Here is a 14,072-nt window from a genome sequence, read left to right as displayed (position 1 = left end):
AAACAGGTCCACTTTCCACATATCCTAATAATTTTTCTCTTCCATTACCTCCGTTGGGTGGTGGGCAAGAAGGGAAGTTGCAGCTTGTTAAGTACATTGCAAAAAATTTTTGCCTACGCATGGCACTTGATTTTTATCATTTTTCTCTTATATCCAAAATGATCCTCAAAAAATTTGGTAATGGAATTCATTCATGGCCACTATGGTCCCTCACTCACTACCACAATCCCAGTGGTAGATCATAGTGACTGTTGCTGTATTCTTCCTGCCATGTAGAGGTTAAATGCCTCTAATTTGCCCTAGTCACTCTCAATTTTACCCTAAGACCTCATCTCCTTTTGCTCTCTCTACTCAGTAAGGGAAAAGGTCCCATGGTGGAAACTGCAGATTACTTGTACCTTTTGTAGTGAGAACAGGGGCTGGGATTTAAAAATAAGCTTAAAGGTTACTGAGGTGGTACATGCATTTAGTTCTAGCACCCAAGAGGCAGAGGCAAATGGACCAGCATCTCCAGGGCTGGATACTATTAAGGAGCATATATTAATGTGGGAGTATACCATGATCGCCCCTGACTTACAAGTATAAGCACCTAAAGCACAGTTTTATTAAGGATGTAGGTATCCCAGCCATTATGGTGAAAGCAGATTTCTATGAGTTTGAGCCAGACCTGGTCTAACAGAGAGTTCCAAGACAGCCAGTGCTATGTACTGAGATCTTTTCTTAAAACCAAACCAAAACAACAATAACAACAAAGAACTTTGTTTTCGTCAGCCTGGAGAGATGGATAATAGGCTAAGAGCACACACTGCTCTTACAAAGGAGGTAGGTTCCTAGCACTTATGTCAGGTGGCTAACCACCTCAAATTCCAGCACCAAGAGATTCTACACCCGATTCCGGTCTCCACGGGTGTGGCATTCATGTGCATTTGTATACATTATCGTGCAGTCCTACACATACATAATCAAATAAAATATGTCTTAAAAATAAAATATGTCTATGTGCCATAGGATTAACATAGAACAATGGCCATCTCACCAAAATCAATCTTCAAATTCAATGCAATTCCCCATCAAAATTACAACAGGATTCTTTTCAGAACTTGAAACACAAATACTCTACTTCATAGGAAAAACAAAAACTCAGGATAGCTAAAAACAATTCTATACAATAAAAGAACTTCTGGAGGTATCATCATTCCTGGTTCAAGCTGTACTACAGAGGTATAGTAATAAAAATTACATGATATTGGCATAAAAAAGATAGGTTGATCAACGGAGACAAATTGAAGACCCAGGTGAAAATTCACACACATATGGACACCTGATTTTTGATAAAGAAGCCAGAATTATACACTGGAAAAAAGAAAGCATCTTGAACAAATGGTGCTGGTTTGACTGAGTGTCAATATGTAGAAAATATCAATAGATCTATATCTACCATCCTGCATAAAACAAAAGGTCCAGGTATATCAAAAAGACCTCAGGATAAAACCAGATACACTGAACCTGATAAAAGAGAAAATGGGGAATAGCCTTGAACACATTGGCAGAGGAGAAAGTTTCTTAAACAGCATACCAATAGTCCAGGCACTAAAATTGACAATTAGTAAATGGGGCCTTATGAAACTGAAAAGCTTCTGTAAGGAAAAAGAGAAAAACGTCATCAAATGGCAGCCTACAGAATAGGAAAAGATTTTCAACTCCACAATGGACAGAGGACTATGTTCCAAAAATATATAAAAGAACTCACGAAACTAGACACCAACAAACAAAATAATCCAATTTTAAAAATGAAAGCTAAGCAGAGAATTCTCAACAGAAGAATCTCATATGGATGAAAAACACTGACAGAAATGTTCAACATCCTTATTCATGAGGGAAATGCAAATCAAAATGATTTCAAGATTCCATCTTACACCTGTCAGAATGGTAAGATCAAAGACACAAGTGACAGCTCATACTGTCAAGGATGTGGAGCAAGCAGAACACTCCACCATTGCTAATGGTAATGCAATCTTGTACAGCAACTTTGGAAATCAATATGGCAGTTTCGCAGAAAATTGGGAATCAACCTACCTCAAGACCCAGCTATACCACTCCTGGGCATATACCCAAAGTCTGCTCTGCTATACCACAAAGATACTTGCTCAATTGTGTTCATAGCAGCTTTATTTGTAATAGCTAAAAACTGGAAGTAACCTAGATGTGCCTTAAAGAAACAATAAATTTAGAAAATATGGTACATTTATACAACTGAACATTACTCAGCTGTTTAAAATAAAGTAGTATCAGTCTGGGGCCAATGAATATTAAAGTTTTTAAGGAGTGTTTTAAAGTTGATCTAAAGTGTTTTAAAGCTGTTTTAAGGCAGCTTCGAATGAGAAGTAGCAACATCAAAATGGCAAAAGTGCATAAAATACACATTTGAAAAATAAGGTGGCACATAGAGAAGGAAAGTTTTAATGCCTGAGGATGAGCAGAGTTTGATGGAAAGAATCCCGGTAATGTATACGAGTATAACAATGGGGCAGGGCAAAATGTCCTAGGTAAGTTTCCAGTCCGTAGCTTTGTTTAAAATCAGCTAAGCATGATATGGAAGTTTATATTTCTTTTGAAAATATTTATTTTATTATTTTAATAAATTATTACATGTATGTGGAGAGAAGATTATATGTACATAAGTACAGATATCCAAAAAAGCCAGATGTGTCAGATCCTCCTGAAATTATAGGCCATTGAGAGCCTATCAATATAGGTGCTGGCAACCAAACTCAGATCCTCGGCAAGAGCAGTGTGTGTTCTTAACTCTTGAGCCATCTCTCCAGCCCCACAGGAAATTATCTTACTGTAACAGTAGCCCCAGATATTATGGAGCATGAAATTCCTCTTGTCACTAGATAAAATAATCACAAAGCAACTTATGATGATACAGCCAGGTTGCAAAATCCACATAGGGCATAGAGATAAGCAAGGGGAAGGAGCAAGAAGATACCCTGTGTAGCATCAGGTGCTGGGGGTAAGAATTTCCACCCACATTGTCTTAGTTACATTACATTCTCATGCCCTCTGCCTCTGTCTTTCTTAGGCTGTGGTGCATAAGCTAACCATAGTTGAGGCTGAATAAGGCAGTCTGACTGATGGTGAGGCCTTCCCCACTGGAGACACAGAAATGCTATTCTACTGGCATAGTGGTAGATCTCTCACTTACTCGCCTGGCAAATTCCTGTGAGTTTTACATGCATCCTTTTAGAGATGGTATGCAGGGACAAAATGAGCCACACTGGACATTGACTAATGGACAACCAGTCAGATACATCATGCTCATGACTCAAGGCTTAAACATTTGCTGTCTTTTAATATATGGCTGACATTCTTATTGGTTTTTGTATATGTCAATGCTAATATCTCTTTTAAGTTATTGCATTTTTCTTTTATTTTTGAGATTACAAACAATTACATCATTACCTCCTTCTCTTCCCTCCCTCTAAAACTTCTTGCTCTGTTTCAAATTCATTTCTTTTTTTTTATTATGGTTACTGTCGTATATGTAACACTCTAATACCTTTAACTAATAAGTGATTGCTAATTATAATCACTTACTGCCTAGATTGAAAATATCACAGACTTTTTGTGTCACCAAAGTACTTTTTTATTTACTGCCAAAGTTCCCTGTCTTGGGGTTTCTATTGGTGACAAAATACCATGACTAAAAAGCAAGTTGGAGAGGAAAGGGTTAATCTGGTTTACACTTCTATATTCCTGTTCATCATCAAAGGAAGTCAGGACAGAAACTCACACAGGGAAGGGACCTAGAGGCAGCAGTTGATGCAGAGATCATGAAGAAGTCCTACTTACTGGCTTGCTTTTCCTGGCTTGCTCAGCCTGATTTCTTATAGAACCAAGAACCAGAAGCCCAGGAGTGGCACCGTTCACAATGGGCTGAGCCATCCCCCAATAATCACTAACTAAGAAAATGCCCTATTTCTAGATCTTATAGAGACATTTTCTCAATTGAAGTTTCCTCCTTTCTGGTTAACTCTAGCTTGTGTTCCAGTGACATGAGACAGTACAGTATCACTCCCTAGACATTTTCTTTTTCAAGATGCAAGTTTATTTTTGTCTGTACTTAACCTTTCCTTTCATCCACACCCTCTCCTTTCTTAAAGACCAGAATCAAATGTTCCTTAATTTTTATTTTTATTTTTTTGTGTTTGTATGTCTTTTGCCTACATATACACATCTGTGTACCATGTGTATGCCTGGTGTTTGCAGAGGCCAGAAGAGGGCATATGATCCCCTGTAACTGTAGTTACAGATAGTTGTGAAACACTATGTAGGTTCTGGGGACGGAGCTTGAGCCCTCTGAAAGAGCAGCCAGTGCTCTTAACTGCTGAGCCATCTCTTTGGGCCCCAGAATTCAATATTCTTAAGTAATAAGACAAATACCCACCATATCAGCCTTCTGTTTTCTTATCTTTCCAGAGAGCAAAAGTTTTTGCCCAATCTGTCTCACAAGAATGAAATTCCAGATCCTTAAAAGAATAGAAAAATTGTTAAAACATGAGTGGGTTGGGAAATGTGAAAAGACAGGTATTTGGTGGCATAAGCTTTATGGCATGAAACTGTGATCATTTTCTGCAAGATGATGAACATGCCTCCGAGTCAGATTTGACCAGAATTGGGTTTAAACCAAATTGAATTTGAATTGAGTGGCATTTCATCCCTGTGCTGCAAACCTCTTACCATCTGGCTGGATGGATGTAGCCAGATTGCTTTGTATGCATGGTTTCTCCCTCTGAGTAAGACATCAGACTAGAGGCTATGTCTGTGTGGCCAGGTGACAAAGCATCAAAATAATAGATAGATAGATAGATAGATAGATAGATAGATAGATAGATAGATAGACTCTATCCCAGTGAAAAAAAGCAAGGAAGAAGCTCAGAAATTCATAATAGTAACTAGAAGAGTGTGGCAAGAAACAAGGTGACTGGGACAGAGAAGAAGCCAAGTTGGACCCAGTTCCAGGCCCAGGGTTCCACAGCAGGCAGAGGGGGAGAGGAAGTGGAAGCCTCCTCCAATAGATGCCAGGCAGGATAGAAAAGGCACGAATGGTCCTTCTTCAAGATAAGCCAAAATTCTCACAAGCCTCAAGACTGGTTGAGGGTCTAGAGACCCTGAGAGCCTGCAGCCTCTGAATATCAACCAGACTACTTCACACCCACATGGCACTCCCCACATTGAGGTCATTAATACTTAGGAAATCTTGAAAGGGTGAAGATACACAGGCCCTCCCTGAGGATGGAGCTCAGTGCTGTGGCTCCTTCTCACACTGCTAATGCACTTGGGATGCATCCCTGATGGGCACCCCAGTAGTAGAAGCAGGGGGTCTCAGGAGAGTGAGAGACACACTGCACAGACTACTAAGTGTGACCAGCAGAGGACCCTGGCATACAAAGAAGGGAGACTACCAAGTGAAGATAGCTCTTGTGAACACAGGACTCTTGTCCAGTAGAGCATAAACACCAGTATAAAACACAGGAAAAAGTGTGACGAATCTGATCTGCCCTAAACACTGGCAGTCTCCAGTTTTTGAAGACCCAGACTTTGTCTTATGCTTCATCTTTTATTCTCCTTATGATTTTTCCCTTTTAATTATTCTTTCAGCGGTATATTTTCTTACCTATATTTAAAAATAAAGTTTTCCTTTTTCTAAAGGTTTTTTTCCCTTTGCAAACAGGTTGACTGGATTTAAAAAAAAATAGAACCAAATCCATGCTGTCTGTAAGAAACGGAGTTCATAGCTAAAGACATCCACAGACTGAGAGTCAGAATATAAAGTCTCCACCAAGGGAGTGGAGAGATGGTTCTGTGGTTAAGAGCACTAGCTACTTAAGGATGGGTGCCAAATTCCCAGCACCAATATGGTGGCTCACAACTGTCTGCAACCCCAGTCCCAGGGGATTGGATGCTCTCTTCTGACATTTGCTAGCATTCCATGCATGACGTGCACAGACATACACACAGGCAAAACTCCCATAAACATAACTTAAAAGAAAATAAACCTCAAAAAAAGCCTAATAAGATGAACCCTTTAAGAAGGCCCAGGATAATGCCAGGCAGTGGTGGCACATGCCTTTAATTCCAGCACTTGGGAGGCAGAGGCAGGCGGATTTCTGAGTTCAAGGCCAGCCTGGTCTACAGAGTGAGTTGCAGGACAGCCAGGGCTACACAGAGAAACCCTGTCTTGGAAAAAAAAAGGCTCAGGATAAGATGAGATTACTGCCAAATCCCACCAGAACCTTAAAGAAGAGCTAATGCTGAAGATTCTCAAGTCATTCCACAAAGTGGAAAGAGGAATGCTACCCAGCCAGTCTACAAAGCCAGCAGCACTCCATACCCAAATCAGGTACAGAAACAATAATAGTAATATAAAAATTCCTACAAGACAATCTCTTCAATGACTATACCTTAAAATAAGTCAGTAAATTTCTTGCAAACCATATTCAGGATCACATTAAGAAAGTTATAGACCATGACTAAGTCAATGTCATCCCATGGATTTAAACTTGGCTCAATATATACAGATCAATAAAAGTAAGGCAAAACATAAATAGACTCATGGAGTGAAATTATACAATTATCCCTACAGATGCAGAAAGGACCTCTGAAAAGTGCAACTTACCCTTTTCTACACAAAGAATAATCTACACAAGGTAGATACACTCAGTTTCATGTGAATGAGTTTATTAAGCATGAATCGAGAGAAGGCTAGATAGCAAGTAGATAGAAACAGCTGTCTGACTACAAAACATCATCAAATAAAGTGATTACAGCATCCACTAGAGGTAATTAGAGTAAGCTGATCAAGGAGAGCAAGCAAAATCCCATTATCAAATCAGGCACTTACATATCCTGTAGAAATGGCTTGGAAACAGGGTGGAGTATCTGATTGAGAAATTCCCAGGCAAAGTGAAGCATTGCTCCACTGATGAGCTTCCAGGTTCTTATTCTCACCACCGGTGTTTTCCCACAGTGGGATGAATGACAATAGCCCCTCTTGGAAAGGCTTTCTCTTTTTATCTGTCCTCAAGTTTGCAATGTTTTTACTCAAACAGCTGACTCTTCTTCCATTATCAAGAGAACACTATTTTTACTCTTGAGCTGTTTCACTCTTCTCCTTTCTTTTTGCCACAAAAAAGTCAAGGGATGCTTGGAGAACACTTCAGACAAGGTGTTTGGGTCTGAAATGGAAGTGTTGCAGTTTTTACCTCCAGATGTAGATATTGAGTGAGTTTAAACAGCACACGGAACTTACCATACATTTTATATTACAATCTTTCTGATAAAAGCCACAAAGAAACTAAGAATATATGGATGCATCTCAGCATACCGGAGGCTGTCTACAAGAGACCTATTGCTAACATTATGCCAAATGAGGAAAAACTGAAAAGCATTTCATCCCAAGGAGTGAGATTCCCCGTTCTTAGTCAACATAATGGCCAAAGTCTTAGCTGCTGCAGTAAGACAAAGAAGTAAGAAAGCAGGGTACACATAGGAAAAGAAGACACCAACGTTTTTGTGGACAGATGACATATATATACTTGAAAGACCCTTATGACTCCAACAGAGAGTTCTTAATCTTGATATATACTTTTATCAAGGTAACAAGATATGAAATCAATACACAAAATTAAGTAGCTGTTTTATATACCAATACAAACTTGTTGTGAAGTTAACTGGAAAGAAAATACCACTTAAAATAGCTTTTAAAAAATAGTAATTCTAGTAATGCCTAGTATGGTGACAAATGCCTTTAATCCCAACACTTGGGAAGCAGAGATAGCCTTATCTCTATGAGTTTGAGGCCGGCCTGGTCTACAGGGCAAATTCTAAGCCAACCACGACTACAAGCAAAACAAAATTTTGTAATATGCCGGGCGTGATGACTCATATCTTTAATCCCTGTACTTGAGACACAGATGAAGGTGGATTGCTATGTGTTCAAAGCCAACATTAAAAAGTTTCAGGCCAAACAGGGCTATATAATGAGACCCTGTCTCAAAAGTCTAAATATGTTCAGTGCAGTCTCCACTAAAATTCCAATGACATTCCTCACAGAACTAGATAAACAAGTTCACATAGAAGTATGAAAGACCCCCAGTAGCTAAAACAATAAGGGTAGTGGTGGAGCCATCATAATTTTCAATCTCAAGCTATACTATAGAGCCATGACAATAAACAGGTACAGCAGCAGCAGCACTAATGAGTACTGGCATAAAAACAGACATGCAAACCATAGTGGGTCTGCCTGGGACAACCTACAGAGACAGGAACCTAGAACATGCCTACCCACACACCTGAAATCAGGAAATTGTGCCAGGTGTCTCTGGACACTGAGCACTTCCACCTGTGGCCATGAGGAGCAAGCAGGCAATTCCCCCTGACAGCTGTGCATGCTTGGATGGTTCCCTCATAATCTTACTGGGAGAAGCCAATTCTCCCTCACAGAATGGTGATGCTAAAGATAGGAAGAGCCTGGCATCCCTCTTTTAAGAGAGAACCTTTTACTGCGGAATCTTCACTTTAAATGCTTCATATCTTCTGACTTTGCTTAAGTAGAGTGCAAAGCAAGAAGTATTTATCATAAGAGAACAATCATTTAGCACTGATGATAAAAGATACTACTTTAAGCTGAATCTTGTCTCTTGCCTCCTAATCTGTATCTAAAGTCCTAACCTCCAAATACCCTAGAATGAGACTTTCTTTGAAGATGAGGGCCCTAGTAAGGGCCTTGTCAACTGTGACTAGCCTACTGAAGGGGAGAGAACAGCCTTCTCTCTCTCTCTCTCTCTCTCTCTCTCTCCCTCTCTCTCTCTCTCTCTCTCTCTCTCTCAAATGATTTATGTATTTTATGTATGTGAGTTTTATATCGTTCTCCTTGGACACACCAGGGGAGGCCATCAGATCCTATCACAGATGGTTGCTGGGAATTGAACTCAGGACCTCTGGAAGAACAGCTAGTGCTCTTAACTGCTGAGCCCTCTCTCTAGCTCATGAAAGCAACAGTTTGACAATATTAAGGGTGATATCAGTTCAGAGTTTGAAGATAATTACTGGGCAGCTGTTCTTTCAAGGTGTGTATTGTGCACGCCTGTGTGTGATGGGGGTGTGTGAATCAAGTTGTGATGGCCTTTGGGCAAGGAGAATCTTATGCAATAGTTCTCATCATGTAATCTGTAACAGTGTATGCAAAACCTTCCCTTATTGCCACCTGGTTTTATTTATTTTGTTAGCATTGACACTAAGGACTCCCTTTTGATCCTGAGAATGTTCAAAACCGCATCGTTTCAGGCTTAATGTTTGCCCTGTTGGAAACATTCGCGTAAAGTAAAGAAGCTGGTCTTCCCCAGCAGCAGCTAAGGAGACACACAGGATTATCCTGGAAACAGGATAGGTCATTTTACCCACAGCGTCCAGTGTCCTCCTTGGGGATTAAGAGCAAATGTTGTTCTTGCAAAGAACTCACATGCAATTCCCCACCCACATGGTGGTTCCCAACCTCAGTAAAACCAATTCTGTGAAATCCACACCCTCTTCTGGCCTCCTTGAGTACTTCGTGTATGTAGTACACGGACATACACACAGGCAGAACACCCGTACACATTACCTGAAAAGTAAAGAGAAAATACTAAAACAAGCCTGTTGAACTAGACTTGGTGCTGCAATCCCAGCTCTTGGACCGTGGAACAAGAGCATCAGATTCATACTCAGTTCCAGGTCATCCTCAGCTATATAGTGAGTTGAGTGACAAATCAAAGAATAATGATACTGTTTAGTGTGTTGAGAGTATAGGAATGATCTCGTCCAGTCTAGTCAGAATTGCAATACAAATTGACACCATTGTTTTGAGGGATAATGTGTCTCTATATACCAAAAAATGTGGAAGTATTCTCTCTCTCTCTTTTTTTTTTAATTTATCCATCATTACTTAGAGCGGTTTTTTCCTCCTACTGAGATAAATATTACCAAAAGTTGAGGAAAAATTAGAGACAATCTAGATGTTTAGCAATAATTGATTAAATCATTTATAGAGTTACATTTGTAGACTCTGAAAATTATATAAATAAATTTATCAGTGTTGAGAAGACAAGAGCAGGTTAAAATGTCCCATATAAATTCATGTGCATCTGTGCAAACACACACACACACACAAACACACTTCTAGGATTGGTTTTGATTGGGTTCATACAATTTTGAGGATGTTAGTTAAGAAAAATGTAATGTTGTGGTTCTGACTTAAATTTAAAAGTGGGGGAAGGGCCGGGCAGTGGTGGCGCACACCTTTAATCTCGGCACTTGGGAGGCAGAGGCAAGCAGATTTCTGAGTTCGAGGCCAGCCTGGTCTACAAAGTGAGATCCATGATAGCCAGGACTACACAGAGAAACCCTGTCTTGAAAAACCAAAAACAAACAAACAAACAAAAAAACCTGAAAAAAAACAAAAAAATAAAATAAAAAATAAAAGTGGGGGAAGAATTGTGGTACATATCAGTAATTATGACATTTGGTAGCTGAGGGTGAAGGATTGCCACAAGTTTGAAGCTAGCCTGGAAAATATAGTAAGTTCCAGGCTCAGGCCAGCCTGAGTTACTGTTGTGAGACCCTCTCTTAAAGTAATAATAATTAATAATAATATCAGTAATGTGACTCAGCAATTTAACACTGACTTCTCTCTCTCTCTCTCTCTCTCTCTCTTTCTCTCTCTCTCTTTCCTTCTTTTCTTTCTTTCTTTCTTTCTTTCTTTCATTCTTTCTTTCTTTTTCTTTCTTTTGTCTTTACTGTCTCGTGTAACTTTTAGTTTTTAAATCTTATTCTTAATGATGGTTTTTAAACACTTAACCTCTCTTTTAGCTCACCACTCACCAGAGGTAGTGGGAAAGAATGGATACAAGGGAAGTGGACCCCATTAGAGAGGGGTTTTTGTAGCAAGTCTAATCTGTGTTGTCTCGAAATCAGCAGTTAAGTTTATAGGAGTCAACCGCAGCAGCAGCTCGAACCACTCAAACCACTTTATAGATATATACCAACAGTATATTTGATAGAATCTAGTTAACAATAGTGGTGACACAGCCTAACAGGAATAGCTAGGCCTCAGCCTTGACACAAGTCAACAGAAGGAACCAGAGAGGAGCAACAAAAAAATATTCTCAGCTACCCCTTTTTTAGTGAAGCAAAGAACACCAAACAAACAAGTGTTCCACAGCTAGCTCTATACATAAGTCAGGCTCACCCTCAGTCACTGTCCGTCGAGTCCTTTTTATACTCCCTTCCTCCAAGGGTCTTTTCTCAGCATGTCTTGCCTCAGCACAGGCATCTGTCTCAGCTGACATCACTCTGTCAATTAGCCCGAGTCCACAAAAGTGACATGAAGCCACAACACACCACCAGTTTTTGGTATATTTTTCTCTATGGAGTCCCAACAAATAGAGCTCAACTATACAATGTAAAGTGGACCAATATATGTATGTTGTTAATGAAAACATCCTTTATTGTGTGTCTTTTCACACGCTTGTTTTAACAGAACATCGTCTCTTCCATGTCTGGTTTACTAAAATCTTCCTTCACATGTCTGTCTCAGCCTTTCACCTATATCCACTTCAGCTAAACATTCCTCCACATGTCTGCCCAGGCAACACACCATCCATTTGATTTTTCTAAAAAATCCTTAAGTTTCCACTTCAGTCTAGTTTCTTGAGATTTGATCTTGTGATGTACCTCAGGATGGCCTTGAACTTGTGAAATTCTCTTGCCTCGACTTACAGGTTCAAGTACCATGCCCAGCTCCCATTCTTTAATTATTATTATTTTTTTTTCCCATATTGGTTTTTGTTTGTTTGTTAGGTATTCATTTTGTTTTGGTTTTTAAACCCATTACTTAGGAGGCAGAAGCAGGTGAATCTCTGTGAGTTTGAGGACATTCTGATCTACATAGTGAGTTTCAGGAAGGCTGGGGCTACATAAAGAGAGGGAGAGACCCTGTGCCAAAATCAACCCATTAAATAAATAAATAAATAAATAAATAAGACTGCTGTAAGGATGTTGGGAATGGTTGCATAGCAACCCAGAGTCTGACAGTTAGTCCTCAGTGCTATGAACCCCCCGCCATGGCACATGCAGAGAATTTTTATTTATTAGTAGTATGTGTATATGAATTTGAGTGTGCACACACAAAGACTCATATGTAAAGATGAGTCAAATCCATGGGTCCTAGAGATGAACTCAAGATGTCAGGTTTGCACAGCAAGGGCCTTTACCTGCTGAGCTATCTTGCCAGCCCCGAAGAATATATTTTTACATCAGTATCTCTGCATAGATATAAGAATATTTTTTTCTGTTGCTGTGAAACAAACTTTTGCCTAACATAGGTTTGCAATCAGCTGCCTGTTGAGAAACCCACAGACAGCTCCTGCTTAGATTGCGTCCTGATGACTCCTGTTTCTGCTTGGAGCTCGGTGGCAGACAGCTAACCAGGTAAGGTTTCCGGGAGTTCTCTTTGCTAACTGAAATGTTGTCATTGCATAAAATAAGGGGGCACAGGAGGAAATTCCGTTGTCTATGAAATCTCTTGACTCTGTGATGTTTATTTAGTAGTTTCCGGAAACTTCTGAAAGCTGCTTAACTTTATCAAGGCTAAATCTTTTACCCATTAAACAGGCATGAGACTTAAGTTGATCGAAAGTCTAGACAGGGACTGAGCATGTGTTGTTGTTTCACTTTTAACTGGTCTTAAGCATTTTGGAACAGGGATGGCTTCTAGCCCTATCCTCATAAGATATCATTGTGGTCAGGAGCATAATCTGTTTTCCATGATACCTCCCTTCATCTGACTTCTCCTGCCTGATGGTCTGATCTGTAGCTGAAAATGTGTTTGTAAAGACATTGCCTTTGTGATTCTTGTCTCATTGTTTGTCTGGCTTATTATTATTATTATTATTATTATTATTATTATTAATCAAGACAACTGTTTTCCAAGAGAGTTCAGAGCAGGCAGAAGGCCAAATGTAGGGTGCTGTTCACAAGAGACATGTAAAGGTGACTCAATGGGACACATCCTGTAACAGAATCACAGTAGTGCTCACAGGTCCTGAAGAGGAGGGTTGACACATCCAGCAGTGCCGTCAGGAAAGGCAGCCAACAGCTGGGCTCATTGGGAGAAGAGTGCCTGTGAGTCAAAGCTTATGACATGGTCCACAGGCTTGCCACACAAGGCTAAGGGCCTGAGTTTGGTCCACAAACCACACCGTAGAAGGAGAGAATTGACTGAAAACGTTGTCTTCAAATTCTGACCCCTGTAGTTGAATTAGGGAAAGGCTGAAAGAAGCTGAGGAGGAGGGTGACCCTGTAGGAGGACCAGCAGTCTCAATTAATCTGGACCCCCGAGATTTCTCAAACACTGGACTACGAGAAAGGCAGCATATAGTAGCTGATATGAGGCCCCCAACATTTACACAGCAGAGGAATGCTGAGTCTGTGTTCAATCAGAGATGATGCACCTAACCCTCAAGAGACTGGAGGCCCCAGGGAGTTTAGAGTTCAGGTAGGGTGGGGGTAGGGGTAGGAACAGCCTCAGGGAGACAGGGGCGTGGGTTGGAAGGATGAGGGATGGGGGAGGGATAAGATCTGGAGAGTAAATAAATAAATAAGGAAAAAATGTAGGTTCAAACCTAAAAAAGACAAAGTCTTCTGATTCCACAGACCTAACTGCAATGTTCTCTCTCTCCCTTCCTCTCTCCCTCTCCCTCTCTCTCCCCCTCTCTTCCTTTCCTCTCTCTCTCTCTCTCTCCAACTCTTTAAAAAACTTCACATCAATCTCCAACTCTATAAACACACACACACACACACAGTTTGAATAACTCCTCTATGAATAATGCTCTGGACTTGAATAAAAGTTTTTGTTTTTTTAATTAAAAGTATAATTATTATTATTGTGTGTGTTTGAGACAGAGACAGAAACTGTGGCAGACATACAGGGCGGGGAGAGAGAGAGAGAGAGAGAGAGAGAGAGAGGGAGG

The sequence above is a fragment of the Grammomys surdaster genome, unplaced genomic scaffold (assembly GCF_004785775.1).
Source record: "Grammomys surdaster isolate TR1022 unplaced genomic scaffold, NIH_TR_1.0 125408, whole genome shotgun sequence".
In the NCBI taxonomy this organism is placed as follows: Eukaryota; Metazoa; Chordata; class Mammalia; order Rodentia; family Muridae; genus Grammomys; species Grammomys surdaster.
This window is presented reverse-complemented; position numbering follows the sequence as displayed.